Genomic DNA, 24545 nt, shown 5'->3' with positions numbered 1-24545 from the left:
CCTGAGGCAGCATCCCACGCCTCGGGTGATGAGCAGGTGTTGAGGGATCCCTGAAACGTGGGTCTATTCCATTTTTCTGGCTTCATCGTTAAATCAAACCTTTCCAAATCGTTTGGGTCAGGTCAGGATGTCTGCACTTCTGCTCGAAACCTTCGGTTATTTCCGAAATAAGATCGGCATTGGGATAGACTATCGTTAATTAATCGTAATTAATCGAGGGTCTAATGATGGGGATTTATTTTAATCGGCCATCCGTGGGATAATTTAATAACAGGCAGCAGGTTATGGCACATCTTTAGTGAGAATATGAGTTTAAAAAATTGATAGATGTAAATAAATAATTTGCGATTCAATCGGTGAATTGAGATATTTTTAGGGAATTTTAATCATTTGAAATGGAGTTGTATCTTCATTACGTGAGAATTAAAAGTTGATAATGCAAGAGCTACTTCACACCTTTGAGTCGCCCACGTGTGAAAGAGAATTCGTTTTGCTGGGGTGATAAGACCTGATAGAAACCCCAGTGGGCGTGAACCTTACCACATGGTAATGTTGAATAGTAAAATGTGAACCTTCACCACTTGGGCTTTCTCCTTTGTCCAAAGTAACGTTTCTGTTTACCCAGTGCAATCGGAAATTTATCCCCTTCTGGGATTTTAAGGGAATGGAAATAGGGTACTGTATATTTGCTGTTGTTTCACGCTACGTCAAGCAGGACCGTGTAATTAACATGATTAGTCCTGAAGTATCGTTTAAAGAAAATAAATTTCTCTCAATCCACCGAGAGAAGAAAAAAAAATCCAACGAATTGAGAAAATCCTTGGAACGTGAGACCAAGGCTGAGTGGCTAAGGAAAAATTAATTGATCGAAATCTTGGATGGAAAATCGCGCATGGAAATTATTCATTTCCTGTGGGGATTTAATTAGTGCGCAAGGCACATGTGACTTTACCTGTCACAATGGGAGATTTACATCATTTTAAATTAGAGATTGACAGCTGTTGTTTGGGAAAATCAGGAAGGAATTAATGCAGCGATTCCGGGTGATGAATACGGAATGTATTTTTCTTTGGAATTAATTTTCCAACCACGGACTGCAGTGCGTGCTAGCTTTTTTGAAATTTCAGTGGGAAACGAGCGATGTACCTTCTGTGAGAATAAAATAAGCAACAGGCTGCTCTAACATGCGTTAAAGGTGTCCGGGAGGCCGACTAAACACCATAAAAACACCCGAGAGGAAAAAATAAAATGGTGAAATAATAAAACAGACTCGGAGAAACGAGGAATGCAAAAAAATTGAGTGACGAACTCATTTAATCTCCGATTGTCACAGTGTGCGAATTTTCACAGCTTTCTACACTAGTTCATTTTTGCCGTCTACCTCGTGGTGTTTTTTTTTTCTTTTTCTCTGGAAACACATGCTCGGCGCCCCCATATGTGCGAGATTGTCAGATTCCCACGAGTCGCGAGATTGAAAAAATCGGGGGAAAATTCGGAATGATTTATTAGGAGGTGTTGAGTGTCTTGGGAGTCGTATTATCTGGGTGTTGACACCCACGTCTGGCGCATGTGTTCTAGCAGAAAGAACAGGTTAATTAATCAACTACAGAGATTTTCAATAATTTAAAATCTCAATTACCCCTCAATTACACAAAATAATTTTTTCCATTAATCCCCCACAACTCCAATGAATTGATGCAAATCATGAGAATATTCCGAGAAATTATACTTAATCATCAATAATTATGATGATGACACTCAATGATGTGTAAAATTTCTCGTTGAAACCCTTCGGATAATTAATTAAAGACAAGTGTCATCACCACTCGTGATGCCCATTAATTCCCCCATCGGTGATGATAGAAACGAGAGTTTCCCAGTATACAGAGTAGATTGATCATTCCCCCAGGCCTAGATGAAACAAAGCCCCGAAAATAGAATTCAATTGATTATGAATTTCTCGAGTGCCCCGTTAATCACGCGTGTGATTGTTTTTATTAGTCAAAGAGATTAATTCTATGTGCGCGTCACACAAATCTGACGTCATTCCAACGAAGGGGATTTTGAACAAATAACCGAGTGATAAAGACACCAGAATGTGGTACGTGCGGTTGTCCTATCAGTCAATTGTTACATTAATCACGCCAAGAAACATCATTAAGAATTGATTATAAGAGAATCAGCTGATTTCACATTTCCCGCGGAAGTGATTCATTTATTTTATCGCGAAATGAAGTCTGAATCGTGATTTCTGGATCATGGATAGATTTTTATTTGAGAGGAAAGGAATGAAATGTGAGTGAGATATTTCCAAGAAGTTTCTCAGTTAATACATTTTTTTCTTATTTCTTTCATTGAAATAATTCGACGTAACAAATGCAACGGTAAATAATCTTAGAGGGGTGTATAATGAAATAAAATGTTCTCTTTAATTGAGAAAAATGACTTAACGAGCGTGCCGAATCTCACAAGTGGATTCAAACCGCTGCTACTCGGTGGCAGATGGATGCACCATGTGCAAGATTCCATGAAGGTCCACCATCATGAGAACGAGGAGTCCATTAAACCATTTCTGCTGTTCCTCATGTTTTCACTCAATGGGATTGAAAGAAAAGCCTTGAAGAGATTTTTAATTTTCTCATTAAAAAAAATGAATGGAGAGAAGATTCTCACGGATTCAGTGATATCCTTGGAGATCCTGGTTTGTCCGTGATCAGGCTTGTTTGAGGGGCTTACATTTATCGGATGTTCTCAAGAGTTGAATTTAATCTGCACGTGATAAGGTATTATCACCAACTGTTCCTGGAGGTGATAAGAGGTTTCGGAGAAATTTACCTGATTATCAATCTCCAGAGTGCTTATAACATCTGGAATAATTCTTGGATTATGAAAATCTTGTAATTTGGCTAGGAGATCTTTCTTCATCTTGATTACTGGCCCAAGACCCTTGAGGTTGTCAAACCGAGAAAAATCTACCGCAAGATAACGAGAAGAGTAATCTTCATCCGAAATATCTTCGACCAGGCATCAAAGTCTCCACTCCCGTGGTTTTCCTAGAATTTCCACTTTTCTTTTTATTCTAGAGGGTAAATTCCCTGATGCACCCACGCATCGATAGTTCAATCACGTGGTGAATAAATCGATTACCTATGAACAAGTGCACCAGAAATCCTCAGTAGAATGTATTTTTTAACAGTAGAAAGGTCAGAGGTTTGACTATCTCCAGCTGTCTACTAAAAGTGCAGGCGATTTGTTGCGTCCGCTCCACTTGCATCGGCCAAAGTGAAAGTTCTATTCTCGTTGGCTATGAACACACTCATCACGATTCCAACTGCATCCTCCAGGCTCTTACGAAGAGAGAATATTCCATGATTTCTCAGAATCCATAAAATTCAAGAGGATCGATTCTCCTTGAATCCAAATCCACGGATTTTATCGTCCGATGAATTATTGTTCTGAAAATAAATTTGCAGAATCACGATTTTAATTGGCCCCTCTGTTGTCTACCTTTGGACATTCATCATCACGAAGCATCCGGTCTCCATGAAGATACCAGATAACTTGTGTCAAGTACTCTTCAAACAACTTCGTCATAACAATAACATTTAAAAATTCAATTATATCCAACATTTGTACAGACTCACGTGACTCGATTAATAATCACTTTCTTGCTGTATGAGTGTTGTTGAGGACAGGAAACATTACGAGTTTTACTTCCCCCCCGAGAGGAAAAAAATTGAAGTATAAAATCAATCATTAGCGATATCCAACGTGCAAATGCGAGAGAGTTTACGCAACAGCATCCTTTCTTGCGATACCATTCCGAGTATTATTACGAGTTGCTGCTGAATGTACACCAATTTCTCTGGATCTTTCGCACCTCCATCCGGAGGTGTCTGTACCCCAACCAGTTTCCTGGATCTGAGAAACGGAAACCTCTACACGCAAACACTCCATCTCCATTAAAACGAGCTTGAGTTTCACCAGAGTTAATATTTTCATTCACTCCATGAGTGATCTAGCCATTGATCTATTCTCTCTGAGAATTAGAGTTCAAACAATTCTTCTCAGCCATCGAATTCTTTGTCCCAGCGGCAAACATGAAAGAGATCTTAAAAATTCACCGACAAAGAAATATCCACGTTCAATATTTTTGACAATCGTTTAATGTAATACTAGATTTTGTTCGTGAACACTAGGCGTAATTCCTGATCTCGCAATCGTAAGACGAACCTGGGGAACAAGAACAGAGGATCGTGTTATGAAAAGTCCAGGAGAGGATTGCGTGTGAGTTCGCACAGTTGGATATCGGGGTGAAACACACGACACGGTAATTCAAGCCAGATGCCTGGTATAAAGCAAGACTATCTGCCAACGAATGTTGATCCGAGAAAAAATAAATAAAATGAATAAAAACAGAGTAATGATTTCGAATAACATCGATTTAACATAAACGCTTGTTCACTTGGTGCGTTGAAAATTGCACATCGACGCTGAGAACACGAATATCGAGACGATTCAGCGAATTCCAGGATTAAATTTCAATTCTGATGGATTTCTTCACAGCCAACTAACACGGCAATTTTACCCCCGTTAGCAAAAAAATTTTACGTTATCTCTTATTGCTTTATGTCGTATTGCAACGATTGAACTATTTTGCGACACGTGTTCGAGTATTTAAAAAACAAAGTCATTGTTAATTATCACAGCGTCGAGGCGATAGATTCCGAGGGTCGAAGTCCTTTTGCCTCAAGGCGATACGGTAATGATTAAAATACTCCACAAGTCATTAACATGAATGTTAATTTTCTCGGACTGAATGGAGTTGATAAATATTTTTCAAGTTAATTATACCGCCTCGACCCGATTCTACAGGAGATTGGCAGAAAGTATTTTCAATTATCTGCCATTTTCAATCGTTAAATCAATTGACCTCATTGAAAATACCGTGGGGGTATTTTTATTTTAAAAAAATAACAGAGCAGACATTTTTTTTTTGCTAAATCCCCAATTGAATTCCCTGAAATCAGACTGGGGATTCGTTTTACTTTCGTGCAAACGTCTCGGTTCGAGGACTCGCTCGAGGCCATCAACAATACCTCTTGTAGCACGTGAAGATGTGCATTGTCAACCTGAAGTTGAAACAAAAAAAAAAAGACCCGATGAATGGACTCCTTAGAATGATAAGTTGTCACTTCAGATGATCCTGAAACAGTGCAGCCAGCACTATCATATTACCAGCCTGTGAATGCCCCATTGTTTCAATCCCACCGAGTGGACGGAAATCTTATCCCAGCTTCCGATCACCAGGAGTCCCACCCTACATCATCCAAGTGTTGTCTATAAAAAAAGGAAGAAGCGTTCTACTTCCTCCGGATCTCGATTCCCCCATCGGAAAAACCCGATACTTACCTGCATTCAACAAGCATCAAGGACCCACAAAGTGATAGAAGAATTGATATAAGAAAAGGATAATCACGCCCACTGGAACGTTGAAACCTGCTGCACAATAGACAGATGTTGAATATGATTCCCTGATGAAAAATCTCACGTACGTACCCCACTACGCAGGATCTATTACCCAGTCTGACCATCTGAGGAAAAGTAGATTCCAAACGTGAGAAGACAGCTAACTCACTGACTCACAATCCAAATTCTAAAATCACACGGTTACCACCGGAATACCACCGGTGACCTTGTATTCCATGATTCTGGATTATGACAATGGCTGTGATGGGGTCACGAGTCGGAAAGCCAAACGGTAAATGTTTGATAAATAGAGCTGATTGTTGGAGTCTAGGATCCCTCCACCAAAGGGATACCTATCTTATCCGTGAGTTCACCTCGTAAGCGCAAAGTATACAACAATGAGCTCGCCATGTTCCTTTTTTTTTATTCTTTTTCGCCTTGTCTTGGAATTTCGCATGTACGTAGCACATCGTTGTTTGGGTACCTTCTTGCTGGTGCCCTCTCAGCCATGACGCCCTACCTTCACATACCCAACGTACGTTCATCGTAATATTATAATACTGTCTCTTGTCCTCGTCAACTCATCCCACCATTTCATCATCGATATTACAATCAACATGTGTTCAACATGTATCAAGAATCAGAAGAACTATTGTCCCAGCAGCATCATATCGTATGCAATTATTCCCTTGTATTTGGCTCGTGCAGTGTTGACGCATTCCAAATGATGACTTCAGTCATCAGTTTATGTGACGAGAATTAAGTTGATTGACATGCAACATCTGGTTGTACTAACAATCGCGAGATCGTTAGAAAATCGATATGCTGTTTAGATAAATAAAGCGAGGAAATTTTCTGTTGAGACGGAGACAAGGAAAAATTGGGGGATGACGAGAAGAGACGAGGATTTGACACCCCTTAGTGATGTCGGGCCCAAAACAAGAGGCCCACAGGGTGAATGGACAGAGTCAGAGGACACTTAGACATTCGGTCCTTGACCTGCCAACTGGACACTCCTTTGACTGCCCAACGTTCCATATTTGCGTATACTATTGCGTGATTTCGGAGCTTGAATTATATTGTATCATATTCAACTTATTACATTAGATTCTTTAAATATCTAAAATTCCATAAAAGTTATTATTACTTAAAGTAGATTATAACTTGGAAGTACTTGTAGCAGTTGTATTACGGTGTTTCTTGGATTTGTTACTTTCTCTTAAACTATTTCTCACGCTTCCTGCATCTAGAAAACTTTCAAATCTTTCAAATTAATGCCGGCATTCGAAGGGATCTCCACTGCCGATGGATTACCGACGCCATATTATCCTCTGCTTGATGAGATCGTGCTCTGGAGTTCGGGCAGTCGGTAAGACACGATATTATTACCGACAGGGTACTCCATCGATGTTTGAGTTGAATAATCTGTCGGTAGAAATTCCCCACGAGGTTTGAATTTGAAATTGCGGTAAACAGGACAAGGGAAAATGCTGATGATAATGATTCCAGCAAGAATGCTGATTGCCGTGTAAAAAATACATCACCGTGGTATTTCAATGGGAGATAAATAGTATATTCGAATAGTTGAGATGGTACAACCTTGCGGTAATCCTACCTTTCAAAAACAAATTGCAACAGCTCACCGCAGCATTCCGCGTTATTTAACGATATATAAATGACGGGAAGCGAAATCAAAGGCCCGAAAACACTGAAAAATCCATCGGTCAATAAATAACTACGAATATTCCGAGAAAAGTCACTTAATTATCCTCAGAGTTGAAAAGCCCCGCGTGCATAACTAATCGTCGGCTTTTGCGCATAATTTTGTCGCGTTATACAACGATATCTCACGTACTCCGTTTTATTTCTCATTTCCGAAGGTCAGGCATTATAGTTTTAAATACTAATATGAATTCCCGTTTTTTTTTCCTGTAAATATCGGCCGATGGAGGGGAATGAGTAAAAAAAGAAATAACACGTGGCCTCCAGGAAATGAGGGAAAACAAACGAGAGAATTTAAACTGCGAAGAAGCTATTCTTGGGAGTTACTTATCGGCTATTGTTGTTGAATTTGTTAAACGTTTGAGAATAATTATTGGCTATTTCTGAGATTTCTTCGACAGTGGTTGGACACAGAAGGGATACACAGCTTCTCTGGTTGCAACTTGGATTGTTTTTTTTTTATCTCGTTTGTTACTTCTCTTTTGTTTTATCATCGGTGTTGGGCCCCCAGGGCTGGCACGAGGTCGACGGCCTTCCCCAGGATCTTCAACACTGGCATTTGTTTGGTTGTGTACCAGCATCACCTATCGGCTCCAGTACGAAACGCACTTCTTGTACCTCAGTTATAATCCGCATTCTCCAGAAAAAGATCCGTTAGGAGTTTACAGCGAGCAAAGAGATCAACGGCAGAATAAAAATTACTTTTTGCTGGATAACTTGTATATCTCATTAAAGTTCTTCGTGGTTTTTACTCGTTTTTTTTTTGCTCGAGGCAAAGAACAACCTGGGTGACACCAGGAGAATCAACAGCTGGTCTCCTGGAGTTGAAGGACATTTGTATCATCCTCTGGAGTTCCAGGATTCGTTATGAGAAACTGATGCCGATGCTCCATCAATATTTACCTGGATAAATGAACTGACTGCTCGTTGAATCTCTTCTTCGGTTCTTCAGGTTCGCTGTCGTTGTCCTGGGGATTTTCCACGGTGAAGTGGAGATTAAAAAATCGATTCAAACGACTTGATCCTTTGATTTCAGCCACCGTCAGATGGCGTGTTTGGTACCAAGGAAAAGTGGGATGTGGTATACTCCAAGGTCGTCGGCTTTTCTATCAAGAAAGGGGTCAAATCCCTTGTTCTGTCCTGTTCTGTTCCGTTCTGTTCTCTGGCTCGTGCTCAGATGAAAAAAATCTATAAATGATCAATCCCCGCTGTTTCTTCTCTCCCATTTTTCACTGGTCAATGCAATCATATCCAACAATTGCTCATCAAGCTCTTATTACTGGATTTAATGGCATTAAAAATATATGTGATATATTTCCAGCTAGCCTTGTGTGGGCGATGGAAAAATGAGAGTTTAGATCGTGAGAGATTTGGTCATGGTCGCTAATCGATATACCAGCAGCAATTTGACCAAGTGGCAAATGAAAAACAGCATTCCGTCATGGATTAGCTAGCCAATACCTGTCACTTCGGGGGTATTTCTCTTTTTGGATGCTCTTTTATATGTAATCTCTTTTATTTTTTAACAAGTTCGTAGAACACGGTGTAGGGTAAGTGTATGGCCATGTATGGAATCTCGTTCCAATGGCCTATGATGCATACCTAATTGCCCCTAATGGCCGCTTTTCGAAAGTAGCTGGTGCTGTTGGGCAAGGGGTACATCTAGGAGGATCCAATTCGTTGCTCTCGTGTTTCTTCAGAATTAAACAAGCGCATTGTCCTTCCTGGTATTTATTATATTGGAGACTTTTCACTCAATTTTCCCCATGAAAACTGAGACAACTATTTTGAAAATTAGGTACAACTTCTGGTGCTCATTGCTAAACGAAAAATGGATGGAAAAAGAATTTTCCTTGAGTTTTTAGTCTATTGGGAATTCAATTGTATTGGAGTTTCATGGAAAATTTAATTATCATTTGAAATGAAATTCAAAGAAAATATAATTGAAAGTGGTAAATGACGTCAGCGCAATTTTCCGGGAAATTCAGCAATACTTACGTAATAAGTGAGTAATATAAAAGATAATGAATTCTTGTTGAGGATGAAGGAGGGAGTTGCGGGTTTCTGTTGCAAATGCGACCACTCCTGAATTCCAGATATTGACGATGGATCAGCTCGTGGTAATTCCTCAGGTTCTCCAGCCACTGCTGGAGATAAACTCCCGCAATTTGTCGGTAGTCTAATAAAGACCAGGTTGGTCGGTTCCGAGGAATGCCGAGTGGTTTACCGCTGGTGCGGAAAACATTTTCATACCTCATGTCCATCATCTCCACTCGAGTTGATACGTTGAAAAATGAATTTTTCCACTGGTCACTCTCAAATTCCCCGGGCAAGGTGATAATGACTGATATTAGCTGTTAATATTCCATTTTTATTACCGTGTTTGCGTTTTTCTCGCGATGATGTTCCCGCGGTACCAAAAATGGCATCTCCTGGCGCCGGGCTATTAGCCGAACTCGTCTTACCAAAACCAGAGGATAAGGAAGAGTGTTTTAGGGAACTTGTCATTAACAGCTAGCAATTAATTTTTTGATATTTTCAAATGGCCTGGTACTTGTTTTTTAACCGGTTGGAATACTTCATTTATTAATTTTTTGCTGGTTGAATTGGTTGTGGAGCAATTTGGTGCCGTTACCAGAGCGATTATCCATTATTCATGACCAAAATTGAAACAATGTCATCAGGAAGCTTTCGACGTTTTCCTTGTAGAGTTCGTTTTTTAAATGTCTCTTAAACAGGAAATGAATAGAAAGGTCTGGGCTTCAGGAATAATTCGTATGGGCGGACAGGCAACACCTGGAAGAAACTCATGGGATGGTTTACCTATGGATATGTGGGACACGAGTCAAAATATACTTTGGAGATTGGAGATGGAGGAAAAATAAAGAGCGACTTGCGTGGGTTATCGTATATTTTATTCATTGATAATGGTCGGTCTGATTGACACCCAAAATACCATTCCATCGATTTCAATCGTTTTTCTTTTTTATTTATATTTTTCCATTCTTGGTGCGAGCGCAGGAGGTATTTTCTTTCAGACAATCGCCCCCTTCATTTTCACTAGCCAGTTAAATCGGTTTTTCAATGTCTTCAGTTCTAATCTAATGGACATTCCGAATAAGACATTTATCATGTTGGGTAATAAATGAAACTTGATGACTCTATGAATTCCTGGGAGTGGGATTCGACCACCTACGATTCCATCTCCAAATAAGGAATTTTTTAAGACACTCTCGTTTGTTAAAAACCATAAAATGGGAAACAAATTGAAAGAACAAATTCAGTGTTGATGGTTCCTGGAATTCTGGGAAATCCACGTCAATTTGAGGAGAAAAATTGCCCGAATTTTCGAGTTCGAGTAGAAGCAGAAGAAAAATCCGACAATTTTTTAGCTCATCAACAGCTGAGCCTGGCTTTCAATTCAACTAGAGATCGTAATAAAATCGCACATGAAATTTAATTGAGATATTGAATTGGTTTCTTTTTTTCAATGCTCGCTGATTGTTCTTCCAAAAACAACAAGAAAAAGATAAACAAAACCTTCAAAAATCCTGAAATCTCTATCTGGCGAACAGCTGCATCTCCATCCTATCCAAACACAGCAGTCCCAAGGCCGCGAGATATGCGAATCCCTCAAGGTTCTTTAATATTATCGAAAAAATGGTAAAAAAGGAGGGGAAAAATGGTTGAGAGATCGCTAAATGGCGCATTACACGGTTCCCAGGATAATCCCCTCAATTAATGAGGACCGGTAGCCAGATTATATCTGGCATAATCCAAAAGGGGCGTCAAGAAGGATGTAACGAAAGCCCGTTCTGTTTGCCAACCAGTTCCGCGTATTCCTGTATATATTTTCAATTTTTCCACTCATTAAATCGCCCAGTTCGATTTAAAATACTAATGATAGAACATCAGATCTTAAATATTCTTCACCACTTCCTCGTGACTCCAGCCCTCATACACCGCAATCGTTCATCCATATCGAAAATCGATTATCGGCATTATGCACTCTGAGAAATAGTTTCCATCCAACTATTGATATATTTATTTTCACGGTCACTTGAATTTTGCGAAAATATTAAAAATTCTTTTATTTCGCGTCTCGAATATCGCGTCTCGATCTTAAACCATCGATATCTCCAACGATCCAATTTCAATATATCAGGTATCGGTTTGCAGTTTATAAGAGTACATTGAAAATCGATAAAAATAATAATCGCCGAAAATTCATTCGGTCGATCTCTGGTGTTCGAGGATTGAAAATAATCAAATTAATGGTTCTCAGAAGGGCCTCTAAGGCCCTATTCTCGACGCATGGAAAACTTCTTTCGTTCGGGCATTTTAAATTCGCGAGGGAAAATCTTTCGTTCGACAATTGTATTTTCCTACACGAAAATTATTCCGATACGAAGTATCCTAAAGATTCGTAGATAATAATCGCAAGACTAACGAAATGACAAATCCGTTAACGATCGTTGCCGATCCCTGTTTAATGTCTAACGAATCAGCGTTGTCAAGGGAATACCAAATACTCGTTCGGGGATTACATTCTCAAGTGTCGAGAAGGCCCCCTGGAATATTTCGTTTTCATATCCTCTGTATTTGTATTGGATCTCGAATGTGCAGTGGAGAAGTTACGAGTTTAGTACCCAAGAACTGCCAGGAGTACAGACTCTGAGGAGTGATAAACGTGACCGGTATCTCATGCAAATACAATAACAGGGGGAACGGATTTTATCGCTCTTCTGCTAGCTCAGGATAGATTGAAGGGATCTGCTTCTTGCAATATATTTTTTGTAGCAAAAATCACAACGTTTTAGCAATTTTCTAGATTTTTTTCCCCCATTTACTACGATTTATTCCATTATAACTTTCTTACGGTCAGACAATTTTCCAATTTTTCCAACCGATCTTCCAGAGATCTTAAAAATTTCCACTCTCTCGCAATAGTAAACGAATTTCCAACGGTTCAATTTTGTTTTTAACAATTTTCTGGGCTTTCTTGCAACTATATCGCAAATAAAAAAATTCGGATTGCAAAAAATCCGGTTCTAAATCGCGATCATTTCGACATGCCATTCCTCCCAATTAATGTCTCCGGAAAAAAATTCAATTTCACAAGATAAAAATACTTTATCAAGCCTCTGGATCACGCGGAACTTTTTGGTCCCACCGAAAATTCATAAATAATGTCTAAAGACCGTTTTTTTTCCAGCGATGGCTCGTTGCCAATCGCGTTGAATCAACGAGCGACGAATTTGTAGTCTTTAAACCTTTTAAGGTTTTTGCTGTTGTAACCGCTCTCGTTTCGTTCGGCAACTGGTCATCTCCATCGGACGAATAATGTGAAGTCGATTCTCATCTGAAATCGAATCCCCCGAAAAGATCGTTACGAGAGATCGAGGGCTCTCTTGAAAATTCGACATTCTGACGTATTTCAAGAGCCAACTACTGAAAATTTACCTGTTTCACAGTCGAATACGTCTAGAGCCGGTTTTCGAGATCATACTGAGGGATAAGATATATTTTTCGATGGTTATAAACCTCCAATAGGTATAAATCGAATGGGGGATTTCTGACGGAGTCATTTAGTTTTGAACTGAAAGCCTTCGGTAATCCTATACCGATCTTCTTCTAGGACTAATAGCCAGAACTGGTTCCTGTGTGGTTTTATCGCCTTGGAAAATTAATAATGAGGGATATTGTAAGAGGTAATGTCGAGAAATTTCTTTAATCTAAACGAGTTTCATTGCAACACTCGTATTTTTTCGATTTTTCCAATGATACCTGCGATTTTTATTTCCCCTGCAACACTGACTCAACCGATTTGCGTAATTTATCTAAGAAACTGTTGGTTTTAGAAGAAAATATCAAGAGACCTTTTTCGTGGTTAATTTAATGCGCTACAAAAAAGTCCTCTGAGGGTTCCGGCTGAAATCGATAGTTTCTGAGTTAAATCGATAATTAAACGGAACTGGAGATCAAGTGGAGATCAGACTCATGGAAATCACGTCGTTGCGTCGGGCATTTAATGTTGACAATTTCATTTGATAAACGAGAAAATTCTAGTCTTGTCTTCAGTTTTGATTTTTCCTTCGATTATTTCCTCAATGCAAAACTAAAATTTCATTCGAGGGCAGTCGAAATAAAATGTTGAATGGATGAATGACGAATCGAGTGCAAAAGGTTGAATGCCACGACCCACCGAAAAATCGATTTAATTACTATTCACTCTTGGAATCGGATAAGTCAGTGTGGGTTAGTTAAAATTCTGACTGAGTCGCTTAAAATTCGTCGATGAGGAGTCAAACGCATTGACTTCCAGGGCGGTCGTGACTCGACCCTTTTAGACAACACCAAATTAACTGTCCCGAGTGATTTTTATCGGTGACCATTAATTCTTTATGGTATATACTTCACCACAAAATGTCTCGAGCCATTGGCGAATTAACCCCGGCCAGAAAATCCTCCCAACAAAGACACGTCTCTCATTACATAATCCGACATTGTTACCAGTAATTTGTGCGACAGGTTATGCTCGACTCCCTCGAATTGCACGTTCTCAATTGCCCCATTTTCCTCCCCTAATTATTCCTTTTTAACGGTGAAATATCAATTTACCCGTAAATGAGCGATCAGTGACTCCTGGTGCGTGGGTGTTGCTGAATTTTTCTTTTTGCACTGGAGAGGTCCGCAAAATGTACATTTGCATGTGACATGACGCCAGAATGCGGCACTGAGCTACTCCTCTTCTTTTTTTTCTCTCTCTCTCTCTATTTTATATGTTTTTTCCCTTGAGTTGCGCCTTTTTTTTTCCTTGTTTTCTTCTTTTTGAAGAACCGCCACCGTTCACCGACCGCAGAATTCTACCGGTCGAGAGGACTTTACACACGATATGGCGAAACAGAGTCATCGGTTAGCGACCTCGTAAATACCTTTATGCGAAATGTTTTTTTTTTTCTTGAACGAAAACGTTAATTATTCTAATTGGATTGCCACTGGGCTTTCATTTTTATTTTCAATTCTCGGTTTCTTGCTCCTCAGGGCGCAGAAAAATTGAGAGCGAATTACTTAAGAGGCACTAACAGTTTGCCTCATTTTTTCCAACAATCCGGTGATTTATGGGGAAACGAAGGATTCTAGGAGAAAATAACAAGAGGCATTTTTTCTCGGGAAATTGATAATCTAGAAAAAAGTCCTCTAGGGTTTTTACTTAAAATTACTAGATTCTCGGTTAAATCGATAATTGAGGGGAACGTTGTTCTGAAGTTGTCCTGAAATGATATTTGTGAAAATCGCGTTGGGGATTTAATGGTTCATTTGAGAAATGAGGAAATCATTCTCTGGAAATTCAGATCTACAAATCAAGTACTTCTGTACCACTGGTAATAAGTACTCTGGGGATCACGAATCTTCGTGACGGGATTCTCTGGAGTTAAATTAAGTTGGGATACCCTCGAGGGTGAGGGATGCATAAAAATAGATAAAAAAATAGTGGCATCACGAAAATACCGAGCACACAGTCACGATTTTAGAGTTCGAGAGGTGGTGTATGCAAGTACTGGAGTGTTCGCACTTGGAATCCGTTCCAAATGGCACTTTACCGGTTTTCCATTCACATATCTCTGATGCATGGCTTTGAATTTCAAAATAAAGAGGTGCAGTAAAAAGCCTCATGTCTCCATTAGAGTATTTCCAAGAGAACAATTTATTTCCCTGCATATTCTCAATGTTTTTCTCCATTGGAGAATATTTATCGGAATTTATCCCATTAAACTTTTTATCCCCAAGTGTTTTCAGTATTTTAAATTAAAAGAAAGATAATTAATTTCAATTTGAGGATAAGACTTTTGGTTCTGTGATAGGGAATCATTTTTATTTAATTGTGAATATTTGTTTTGGCCATTTTTTATTCATCAATTCGACCTCGAACTCTAGAAATTTAAAGAAAACTGGGTATGTTAATGCCCCCATGCATATTCCCCCAGGTTTTAAGAAAAATCCCCGTTGATTTAGTCTCGACGACTTATCACCTGGCGCCAGTGTTAATCAAGTGTTTCTGCGACTTGCCTAGGGTATTAATATCTGTGATTATATCGGGGAATACATGGGCACTTACTAAGTACTTGTCAGGGGAGTTTCAGCATATAGTTTTGCGCGAGTCTGCGTATTTTATGTTCTGAATTTTACGTGTCGAGATTTCTAATCCAATTTGTACCCGAGCTTATCACAAAAAAAAAGAACAGATCAAACAACTTTCAAATTGCACCCAAGATAATTCCCTACAAAACTCTGAAAACCAGAAAGACAATTTGAATTTTTTTATTTTTATTACTGTATCTAATTTATCGCAGTTGATATAAATAAAACTAAATAGAACAATTATTTCTCGTTTGTTCTAGGTGAGTTTCTACTGAGCCAACAGATTATTCGAGATAACGATCGCCAAGTGGTTCGTTAACGAGCATCAAAAATACCACTGGTACCCGAGAGAAAAAGAGAAGAAAAGGGGGTAATAAAAGTTTTAAAGGAGGATGAAAAATTATTTAATCGGTGTGCGGTCTTTAGCAGTCAAAAGCCGAGCAAACTGACGTTAATTTATCGTCGGGGCGCAAGGATTCACCACGGGGCACGTGAGGGGCTCGTTCTCCACTCGGTTATGAGATCGTTGGGGTAGATTTCAAAGAAACACGTGTTTCACTAGAACATTTCAAGGAGTGAAGAACGCTGATGTAGATGTAATTTTTCCTTGACATCCAGGAGCTTCTTCATTTCCAGAATTCCTCAACAACTCATTAATTCCAGATCAATCGAATCAAATTACGCTTTCCCATTTGCGCATCTTCACATTAAACTCCAAAAAATTCAATTTTTTTACGGAGTAAATCCATTACCAGATTTTTTTCCGAGTTTTTTTATTAACAAAAAATATTCTGGTGATTTTCAATGCAAAATCAATTATTTAACATTAAAGATCAAATTGTCTTGAATTTTTTGGACAAAACGAGAAATTTTGTGATTGTTTTTAATTGAAATTGAATTCAAACTCATATTCATACGATTTTTTGACTGAAATCTCAAGAAATTTGTGACAATGTGATATAATTTGCAAAAAATAATGAAAAATAATGAAAAATCACCGAAAACGTGAACCAGCGGGCAAAACAAATCGAATAATTTTTCATTTCACCGACGCGGAACTAATGTCTCATCAAAATGCGTAACTCAAAGACAATGTTTACAACATTATTCACAAACAGGCTTGCGTAAGTATTTTATACCCGAGATTTAAATAGTGCGGCCCAGTTTATGACCAGTTCTCCGGAACAAGAGATACCCGTTTGGTGGGTTTTCGTTATTTATGCGAGTGATGTATTTTTTATTCACTATTTTGTGATATAAAATGTTTTTACGACTTTTTCGTGATTCCAAGTTGATAATGCATGGGTAAAACAATTGTCAACGATGATGATGGTATTGTTGTTCTCAGAGATGTCGTTTGACCGTTAAAATTCATCACTAACCCGTTTCCTTTCAGCTCGTTAACGTCAGCATATGAATTTCTCTGAGACCGCCCGTATCCGCACGTTCTTTTTTAAACTCACCAAAAAAGCAAACGCGTGTTTAACATTGATTCCAACACCGCATCAGGCCGGTGGATGGGGCCTTTTATTTATTTTTTTTTTTTCTTTTTTTAATCGTTCAATTCGAGGAGCGTTTAGCGCAGTTTTTCTCCTGAAAAACATGAGGATAATTTATCGGCGGTTGAGTCCAACCCCTTATTTCACGTATTCGGTTGGTCTTTTACAAATTATTCAAGTCGACGAGGTATTCCCAGGATCCGGTGATCTTTTCTGTGGGGCCCGATGGGGTGCCCCCTGTTACCCCAGGCATTCCCTTTTTCGTGTATCTCCTTCTCGCTTGAATCATTGGGTATCTTATTCGCTTTGAAACGCGTGTCTTTTGATGTGCTCGACGATGGGCCGCAGATTCTTTTGTCTCTCATGTGGATATACCCCGGTCAAGATCCTATCTCGCATAAATAATTATCCCTCGTGGCTACAGATGCTTCTGCATCCACTACGTCTTCGGAGACGGTACTTTATAAACCATCCGCTGGCTAAATCCAAGATACCGGATTTTTTTCATGTTTATTTACATACTGTACGTAAATGCGGGTCACCGAATCTTCGCAAATCATTTTTATTTTCAAAAAATCCTTTTTTTTTATCAATGATTTGTTCAATTTATTATTTTTTATGGTCCGGTCGTTTTTTTCTTTTTAAATCACAAGTTTGTTGTAGATTTTACATTTTTTTTTTGAAAATTTATCGGAGAAATTCAAATGCTGATTATTTAATTTAGACAATTTATTTATTGCTGTATTTGTCGTTGAAATGGAGTGAGGAATTGTTAAAATAATTTGATAAAAATTCCTCATTCCATGATACTTCTCAATGTTTGAGTTGACTGATTGCAGGCACCAGGAATTTTAATATCCATCAACATAATAATAATTCCAATCATCAAATACCAAAAGTCATTTGCATACCGAGAGCTGCGGTAATTGGCGTCAATCAGACGATAGCCAAGCTGAAAAATGACCCGATGAAAAATCACGAGTATAAAATGGCGTGTATCGGATACTCTCAACCTGCGAATACCTCTTGGCATTTTATCCCCGAGTCGCAATCTCATAAACAAATTATACAGCGAGACCGAGGTTGGGATACCAGAGCCTTTTATCCTCGGTTACTACCTTGGGGGACAATTTTCATCCTCTCCACCGAGGATTCTCCAGGAATAGGCACGTTCCAGGCTCCAGGGATCTACGTGACACTGGGATCGTGTTGGAGGTTCATTACGATGATTATCGGTGAGTGTTATTTAATTTTTTCTTCAGCCCTTACCCCATTCTCCGTCAATTGACAAACTCCTTTAAAATTCAAAACTCCACACGACTAACACCACAAACAATAAATAAAAAAATCCAATCTCCCCAAGAGAAGATAATCTCCTCCAATAAAATAATCTACACTAATCAATTTATAAAATAAAACAAAGTAATTACCCAAACTTAAAAATTGTGGATATCTCATAAGCAAGGGGGGATACCAAAATTTTCATAGATATCTTTTTTGTAGAGCTGAATGCCTGCTAGAAAAAAGATTATCATAAAAAATGCGTTATCTCCCTTAATTGACGAGATATCCACCAATAACTGGCCGCGGTCGAACTGGACTATTAATAATTTCCCAGCGAGCTCTCGAATTTCAACGAGAATTTTATCACGAAGGTGTAATTACTCCCGATCCCATGTCTAATCAAATAACAATGGAATAAAAAAATCTATCCCCTCGATATATTTAATCTCACCTATACCTGGTGCGACCTCGAGACCGAAACGAATGGGCGAAGAGATGGAGCCCGTGCCAACGTGCGGATCTGATTGTAAAAGAGTTTTGCGAGGGGAGGAGGGCAGAGGGTGGTAGAGAGGCGAAAAGACGAGAGGAGGAGGGTTTGTCCATGGCGTCGCCCAGTTGATTTACGATGGTACTCTTTTCCTCTCTGTTCTCGCTTCTGATCCTCAAAGAGTACCACCAGCAGCCGAGGGAAAGACCCGGTCAGATCCTGCAGTGAGATTCGTCCAGTGCTCTTTGCCGATTTTTTTTTTTAACGATAGGGTGGCGGTGGGAGAAGGGGGATGAAGGGTTTAGGGTACAGACACAAGTGGAAAATATATCGTTTATGTACGCCGCACATACCGATCATACCGAAGTGGTAGATAATAATGGTTGGATACCGATCGGATCGTGTTTTATTGCCGACAGATGTGTCGAGGGTGAATCGGTAATGGCGGGGATTATTTATATCCAGTTTTGCCATTTCTTCCGTCGAAACCGACGTAATTATCCCGGGGAATTAACTCCTAGTTGGATTTTACTCTGGTGTTTTTTTTTGTAGAACTAAATCCTGGAAATTCTCGTCGATATTTTAGTTTTTCATTTAGTGTCTCTCTGGGGAAATTGTTGGGTTATTTTCTATGGGTTATCAATGAAAATCAGTGAAGGGCTTGGAAAATACAGGACTGGGCAAAATAAAAATGGAAATTGCTTTGGATTATTCGTGAGGGTCAGACCGATTTCTATTACCAATCTACCGATCTTTCTTTACCGTTTGTGATGAAAATACCGAGGGCACAGGGAGGAGATCAGATAGACACTTTTTTTTTCCGGTACACCCATCGCCCCAAAACCCTTGTCCAGAATTAGCAATTTTAATGTGAAGAGACGTAGAAGACACCTGGGATTTTATTAAAAAATTAGGTGGATATTGTGGGAACGAGAGTGCGGGGTAAAATGTAAAAGAAAATCCAGTCTCGAGTTATGACTAATAAATAATATTTTCCTGGGCATTGAAATTCAATAATAAAAACAGTGAGCCGCCTACGCCAAGAGGCATCAGGCCCCGTTATGCCTCAAAAAATAAATAATAAACGCGATTTCTCCTCATCTAGACAAAGAGATTAATTTAGCATTGCGAGTCTCTGGTGGTGGTCCATCGGTATCAATTATACCGGATGCCTTTCGGCGGATTATTGGCGAAAGAACTGCAGTTCTTTTGGGCCTGATGACACCCGCTGTGGGCCCCAAACCCACAGGCGCTCTTCATACCCATCATAATCAACTCTGAGTTATTCATCACGCGAGAGAGATCAGTAGAATTTAATCACCAGTCCAATAAAAAATGACTAAATGAACATCGTTGCGAAAATCTTAGACTGGCATATGATATTTCGCTGAATCGAGTTGATGTGAAAACAATCCTCTGATAAGGGCCAGTGGCTTTACATCAGTTATCGCTAGCCTTCGCGTGTCTTTCACAGCGCAAACAAAAAAAAAAATAAACACTCGGAGCCACACGAGTTGGAAAACACCGCGTGTTATTGAAATTGTGCGATTATATCGGTTTATCGGTTCTCGTGGGATCTTGAGAAAATCGGGGAATTAGAAATTCCAATCGGCGATGACTAACTGGAAGGTCGACAGGTATCGGTACGAGATCATCGCAATGTGGAGAATCAATTAGCGCGTGATGATCATTGAATATCGAATGATCATGAGGTAATCATCGGAATTTCTCATTTTCGAGAATTCAGCGCTGGAAATTGTTGATAAAATGACAGCTGAGGGTCTAGGTTTGAAGTGGTTTAATTAGTTCTCTTGAAGTGGGTTCGACCTCAGGCGAAGTCTCGACCTGCGGAATTTTTCATCTTTTGTCTGAGAATAAAAACCCCTGCCAAATTTCTGGTCGAGGAATAAGCAGAGGGCCATTTTTTGGTGCCTTGAAGAAAGAAAAAATTATCCTCAGGGACATCTTGGGTCTAGCCCCTCGCCTCTATTACTATTACTATTTTTCCTTGGTATTTTCTATTTTCTTCTACCTTATTGACTTATTACAGGAGTTAATTTTTTTTAAAACTCTCAAGTCTTTACCGATCTCTCTGGTATTTTTCTCTGGATTCAAGTGCCTTCAAACGAGCGCATCGCGTGTAAATTCGCAACATCCGTCTGCATGGAAGAATAAAAACATTATATTTCAAACAAAATGCCGAGAGGTCAGAAGATGACGGACTCCTCGGTTCGTGATCAATCACCCGGATCTTGCAGACGTATTTTCCCCCAGGCTTTGCTCCAATGTTTTCTCGCCTCGAGGGCCCATATCAGACGATAAGACATCGTGCACGTATGTTTTTCGTATCAATCCTCGATATGTAGTCACACGTGTTAAACTACTTTCCACTTGGACGTACAATCTCAGGGTGAAATCAACAGAATTGAATTTATCTGGTAAAAATTGTCTGGGAATTTCATTCAAATACATTAGCTCAGCCTAAAAATCAGTGATTTGCGATTACTTAATCAGGAAGGATAAGTTGTCAAGCCAATTTCACATTTTGATGAATCAGGATGGGGTCAGAGGTACCAGAGGTACCAAAGGTACCAGAGAATCGCATCCTGGAGTTCTGATCAGAATCCAGACTAGAATCAGATCTAGAACCGATTTGGATGAATCTCCACTGGGACTATCATCGAAATGACTTCAGAAAATCAGTGAATTATCTGAATGTTGGTGTACAAGTCCTGGAGACACTCAGGGAGAGGAAAACCGGTCGGCGTTGGAGACAAACACGCAGAGGTGACGTATACTCTCCTCCTGCCCACCTCATCTCCCTCTCACAATTTTTTTTCATTTTTTTTTCTCTCTCGTCATTTACTGTCCCCCTGAGGAGGGGCAAAGGGGGAATTGTGTACTCCTCGGAGAGGTTAAGCCCCTTCCTGGCATCTGGAGTGACGACGCGTCGCTAACACATAAATTCCAGGGTTACGGAACTCTTTGCCGCGCACAAATTTGTTAATTACCGTTAATAATTCTTCTTTCTCTTCGCTGTTAAAATTCTGCCTGCGCGAGATGAGGTCCAGATGATTTACAGGTAGACTTCGCTCTCCCAGAATTTTTTTGAGAGTGATTTATGGGACGGGAGGGAGTGGAAATTTTTGGAGAGGATTGGAAAATTATTTAGTCCTCTACCCGGTTGGAAATTTTATTGGAGAAAAATTGGGAATCGGTTGTGGGGGACAGGTGTACGTCATGTCGGTGGTTTAATGATGAAAAAAATTGTACCAATTGAGGGGAATTGAAATCAACAACTGGTTTTGAGATCAGGTACGGTGTGGGGATTGGCTGATGGTTTGATATTGTTAAATTTTAGAATCAAAATGAGAACACGTGGAATGGGTTTTGCTCGGTGTACGCGATCGTTAAAGGAAGTAAAAAATGGATGGATGGGAGAAATTTATTTTATTGGTGGCATTCGCTGGGAAATGATGCTCATTACGATTGTAACTACCGGGATAAATTTCAGTTTTCAATTCATTTTTTATTAACGTGGAATTATTCAGTAGCCATGTGGTAAAGTGAGATAAGTCGAATTTTGCACTTTTGTTGAATATCGATAAATCTCAAAAACCGTTGCTTTCAGGAGAAAACATGAAAAGACTTTTTTTATCGAAAATTTAGTAAGCTACAAAAAAAGCTCTTACGTGTTCACTCTCAGATCGATAGTTTTCGAGATAAGTCGTTAATTAAAAACGATTTTGAGTAAATTGATTTTTGAAGAAGTGAAAAATTCCAGGGAAATATTTGTAATTCGATTTTTCGATCTTCTCGTTCGACGATCGACCACTTGACGCTTTTTCAAATATTGTCCCACCGTGGGTGGGTAAATCCTGGCGACATCGAAAGACTCCATCCACCTACAAAAAATCAAAAAATAAATGGAGGGGAATCGGTGGAGTAGTCACGTACTGACCGTCTCCTACACGCAAATGGGTTGGATAAACAAATGAAAATGTTCTCGGAACGATCTGCTTTCAGTCAATATCGGTACCTGGGAATTACGCAATCACCAGAGTGGATTGGAGTCGGTATCGCCGATTTGGATCGTTAATTCACTCGTAAACCCCTGGAAATTCAGACCCTCGGACACTTTAATCGCCTCCATCCACCGATGAACGACCACTTGGGGATTATATTTTGACTCTCAGGGTCAGGAAAAATGAACCTGCCAAATCCTCTGATGCGATCGCAACCGGTTGGGTCTCAAGTGTCAAAAAAATACCTGGAAAATGAAACTTTGAGGCTTTCAATATTACAGATAATGAAAATAATACGAAAAAGTCATGTCCCATTATTTTATGACGACCTGGGGCATCAGATCCCTGAGGAATGGAAAAATATAGAATAAATTCAGGGAATAGGTATAAAATAGGGTGTCAATTTCACTCTTGCCTCGCCAACAATGACAACTGGTGGAGTGTCACCTCTCGAAGAGTGACAACCGAATTTTGCCTCTTTTTGTACTCGAAAATTTCGGCCTCATTGTTCTGAGCGTGTAATCCCTGTTACCGCGCGCTTACATTCGAAAGAAACGAGTGAAAAAGAGAGAAAAAAAAAGAGAGGATAAAGGAAAAAAAGGGAAGAGAGCTCGCCAAACAATGTAGGGGAGGAGAGAACGGTCAAACCACTTGAGGTGTACAATGGGCCCCAAGGGGTGAAGACGGGTCCCAAGAAGGTCGAGGGTACACTGGAATTTTTCGGGGTCAGACCGCAGTACAAAGCTATCGGGCCCGTCTATGGGTGAATCCCACAAAAGCACCTGCTGGTGAACAGACAACCCCTCGACCTTAGGTGCACAGTCAGGGGTGGAGACAGGACTCTTTCAGAGTAAAAATAAAAATAATGGAGAAGAATAAACTACTCGACTCTCGGACCCAAATTTTTCCGAATCATAAATAAACTGATCCTAATGAAGAATTTATTTGGACGAGCTGAACAGACGGAGAGCTTTTTCTCTTTCTATTTTTAAAAAGAGAGAACACATTTTTATTTATTAAGAAATTGTGGGTTGTGACGTTCTGCTTAATTAGTTCGCGAAAATTAACGTATCGAGAAAATTCTAAAAAATCTGTAATTTAATTACAGGTGACACGGAATTTCCGGGAAAATTACGCTGTGAATATTGATTGTCTGTTGAAGATTCAGATAATTACGGAATTTTCCTGTTCGAGGCAGTAAAACCGGTATTTCCTCCGAATTTTTGTAGAAACTGGAAATTCCTTGGTTTTATCCTCGGAAATAGAATAAAAAAATTAAAAGCACTGCCGGAAATTTACATTTTTAATTTCTAACAATTCTTAATTAACGAATTTATTTAATCTGATTATTCTGGTGATTATCAATTTTCTATAGGAAAGATTTCCCTGAATTTTCAATCTCCTCAAAAATCAATGATGATTCAACCAGAAAATCCCAATTTTTAATAAAAATTAACTTCTCCCGCATAATGAAAATGACTCCAACATCACCAAATTTTCCCCACAATCTTTCCAAAGAATTCCCAAACCATCTCAATGGAATAATCAATAATAACAAATCATGAAGTCCTAAAAAAACAAATCCATCGCATTTCCCATCAGCCTTACGCAATATGCCTGCCACATTCCTCGAAGATGCTCGAATCTCACCTAAAACCTCACACCCCTGTTCTTTATCTAATCGCAACACATGTTTTCTTTTTCATCCAACTCCAGATGCACCTCGAAACCGAAAGATTGAAAACCCAAGGCCCCCCCCCGACCCCCTCGACCAGACTTGACCCGAAAAGAGCAAAATGTTGTTGGTTACCCCAAATCACCTCTCGACTCCGAACTGTAGAAAAAGGTAGAAAAAGGTAGTGTACCTGGATTACAGAGAATAAGACGAGGGGGTGGGGTTCGACGGGGGGTTGTGGG

General features: G+C 39.4%; 1 protein-coding gene across 4 annotated transcripts in view; it reads left to right on the top strand.

Annotated features, from left to right (window-relative positions):
* Positions 1 to 24545, top strand: part of Egfr (epidermal growth factor receptor) — a 65493-nt gene that overhangs the window by 8971 nt on the left and 31977 nt on the right. Inside the window, exons 1-2 of one of the 4 annotated variants that reach the window (XM_011300401.1) lie at positions 20946 to 21041; positions 21161 to 21390. The exons of 2 other annotated variants lie outside the window; for them this stretch is intronic. The gene's annotated coding sequence lies outside the window, so the exon portion shown is untranslated. Of the gene's footprint in view, positions 1 to 20936; positions 21391 to 24545 lie in introns of those variants that run through there. One more of the 4 variants, XM_011300399.1, reaches the window with a different exon arrangement.

Source organism: Fopius arisanus, unplaced genomic scaffold (assembly GCF_000806365.1).
Source record: "Fopius arisanus strain USDA-PBARC FA_bdor unplaced genomic scaffold, ASM80636v1 scaffold00017, whole genome shotgun sequence".
Classification (NCBI taxonomy): Eukaryota; Metazoa; Arthropoda; class Insecta; order Hymenoptera; family Braconidae; genus Fopius; species Fopius arisanus.
Note: the sequence above shows the minus strand (reverse complement) of the source record. Positions and strands in the feature narration are given on the sequence as shown.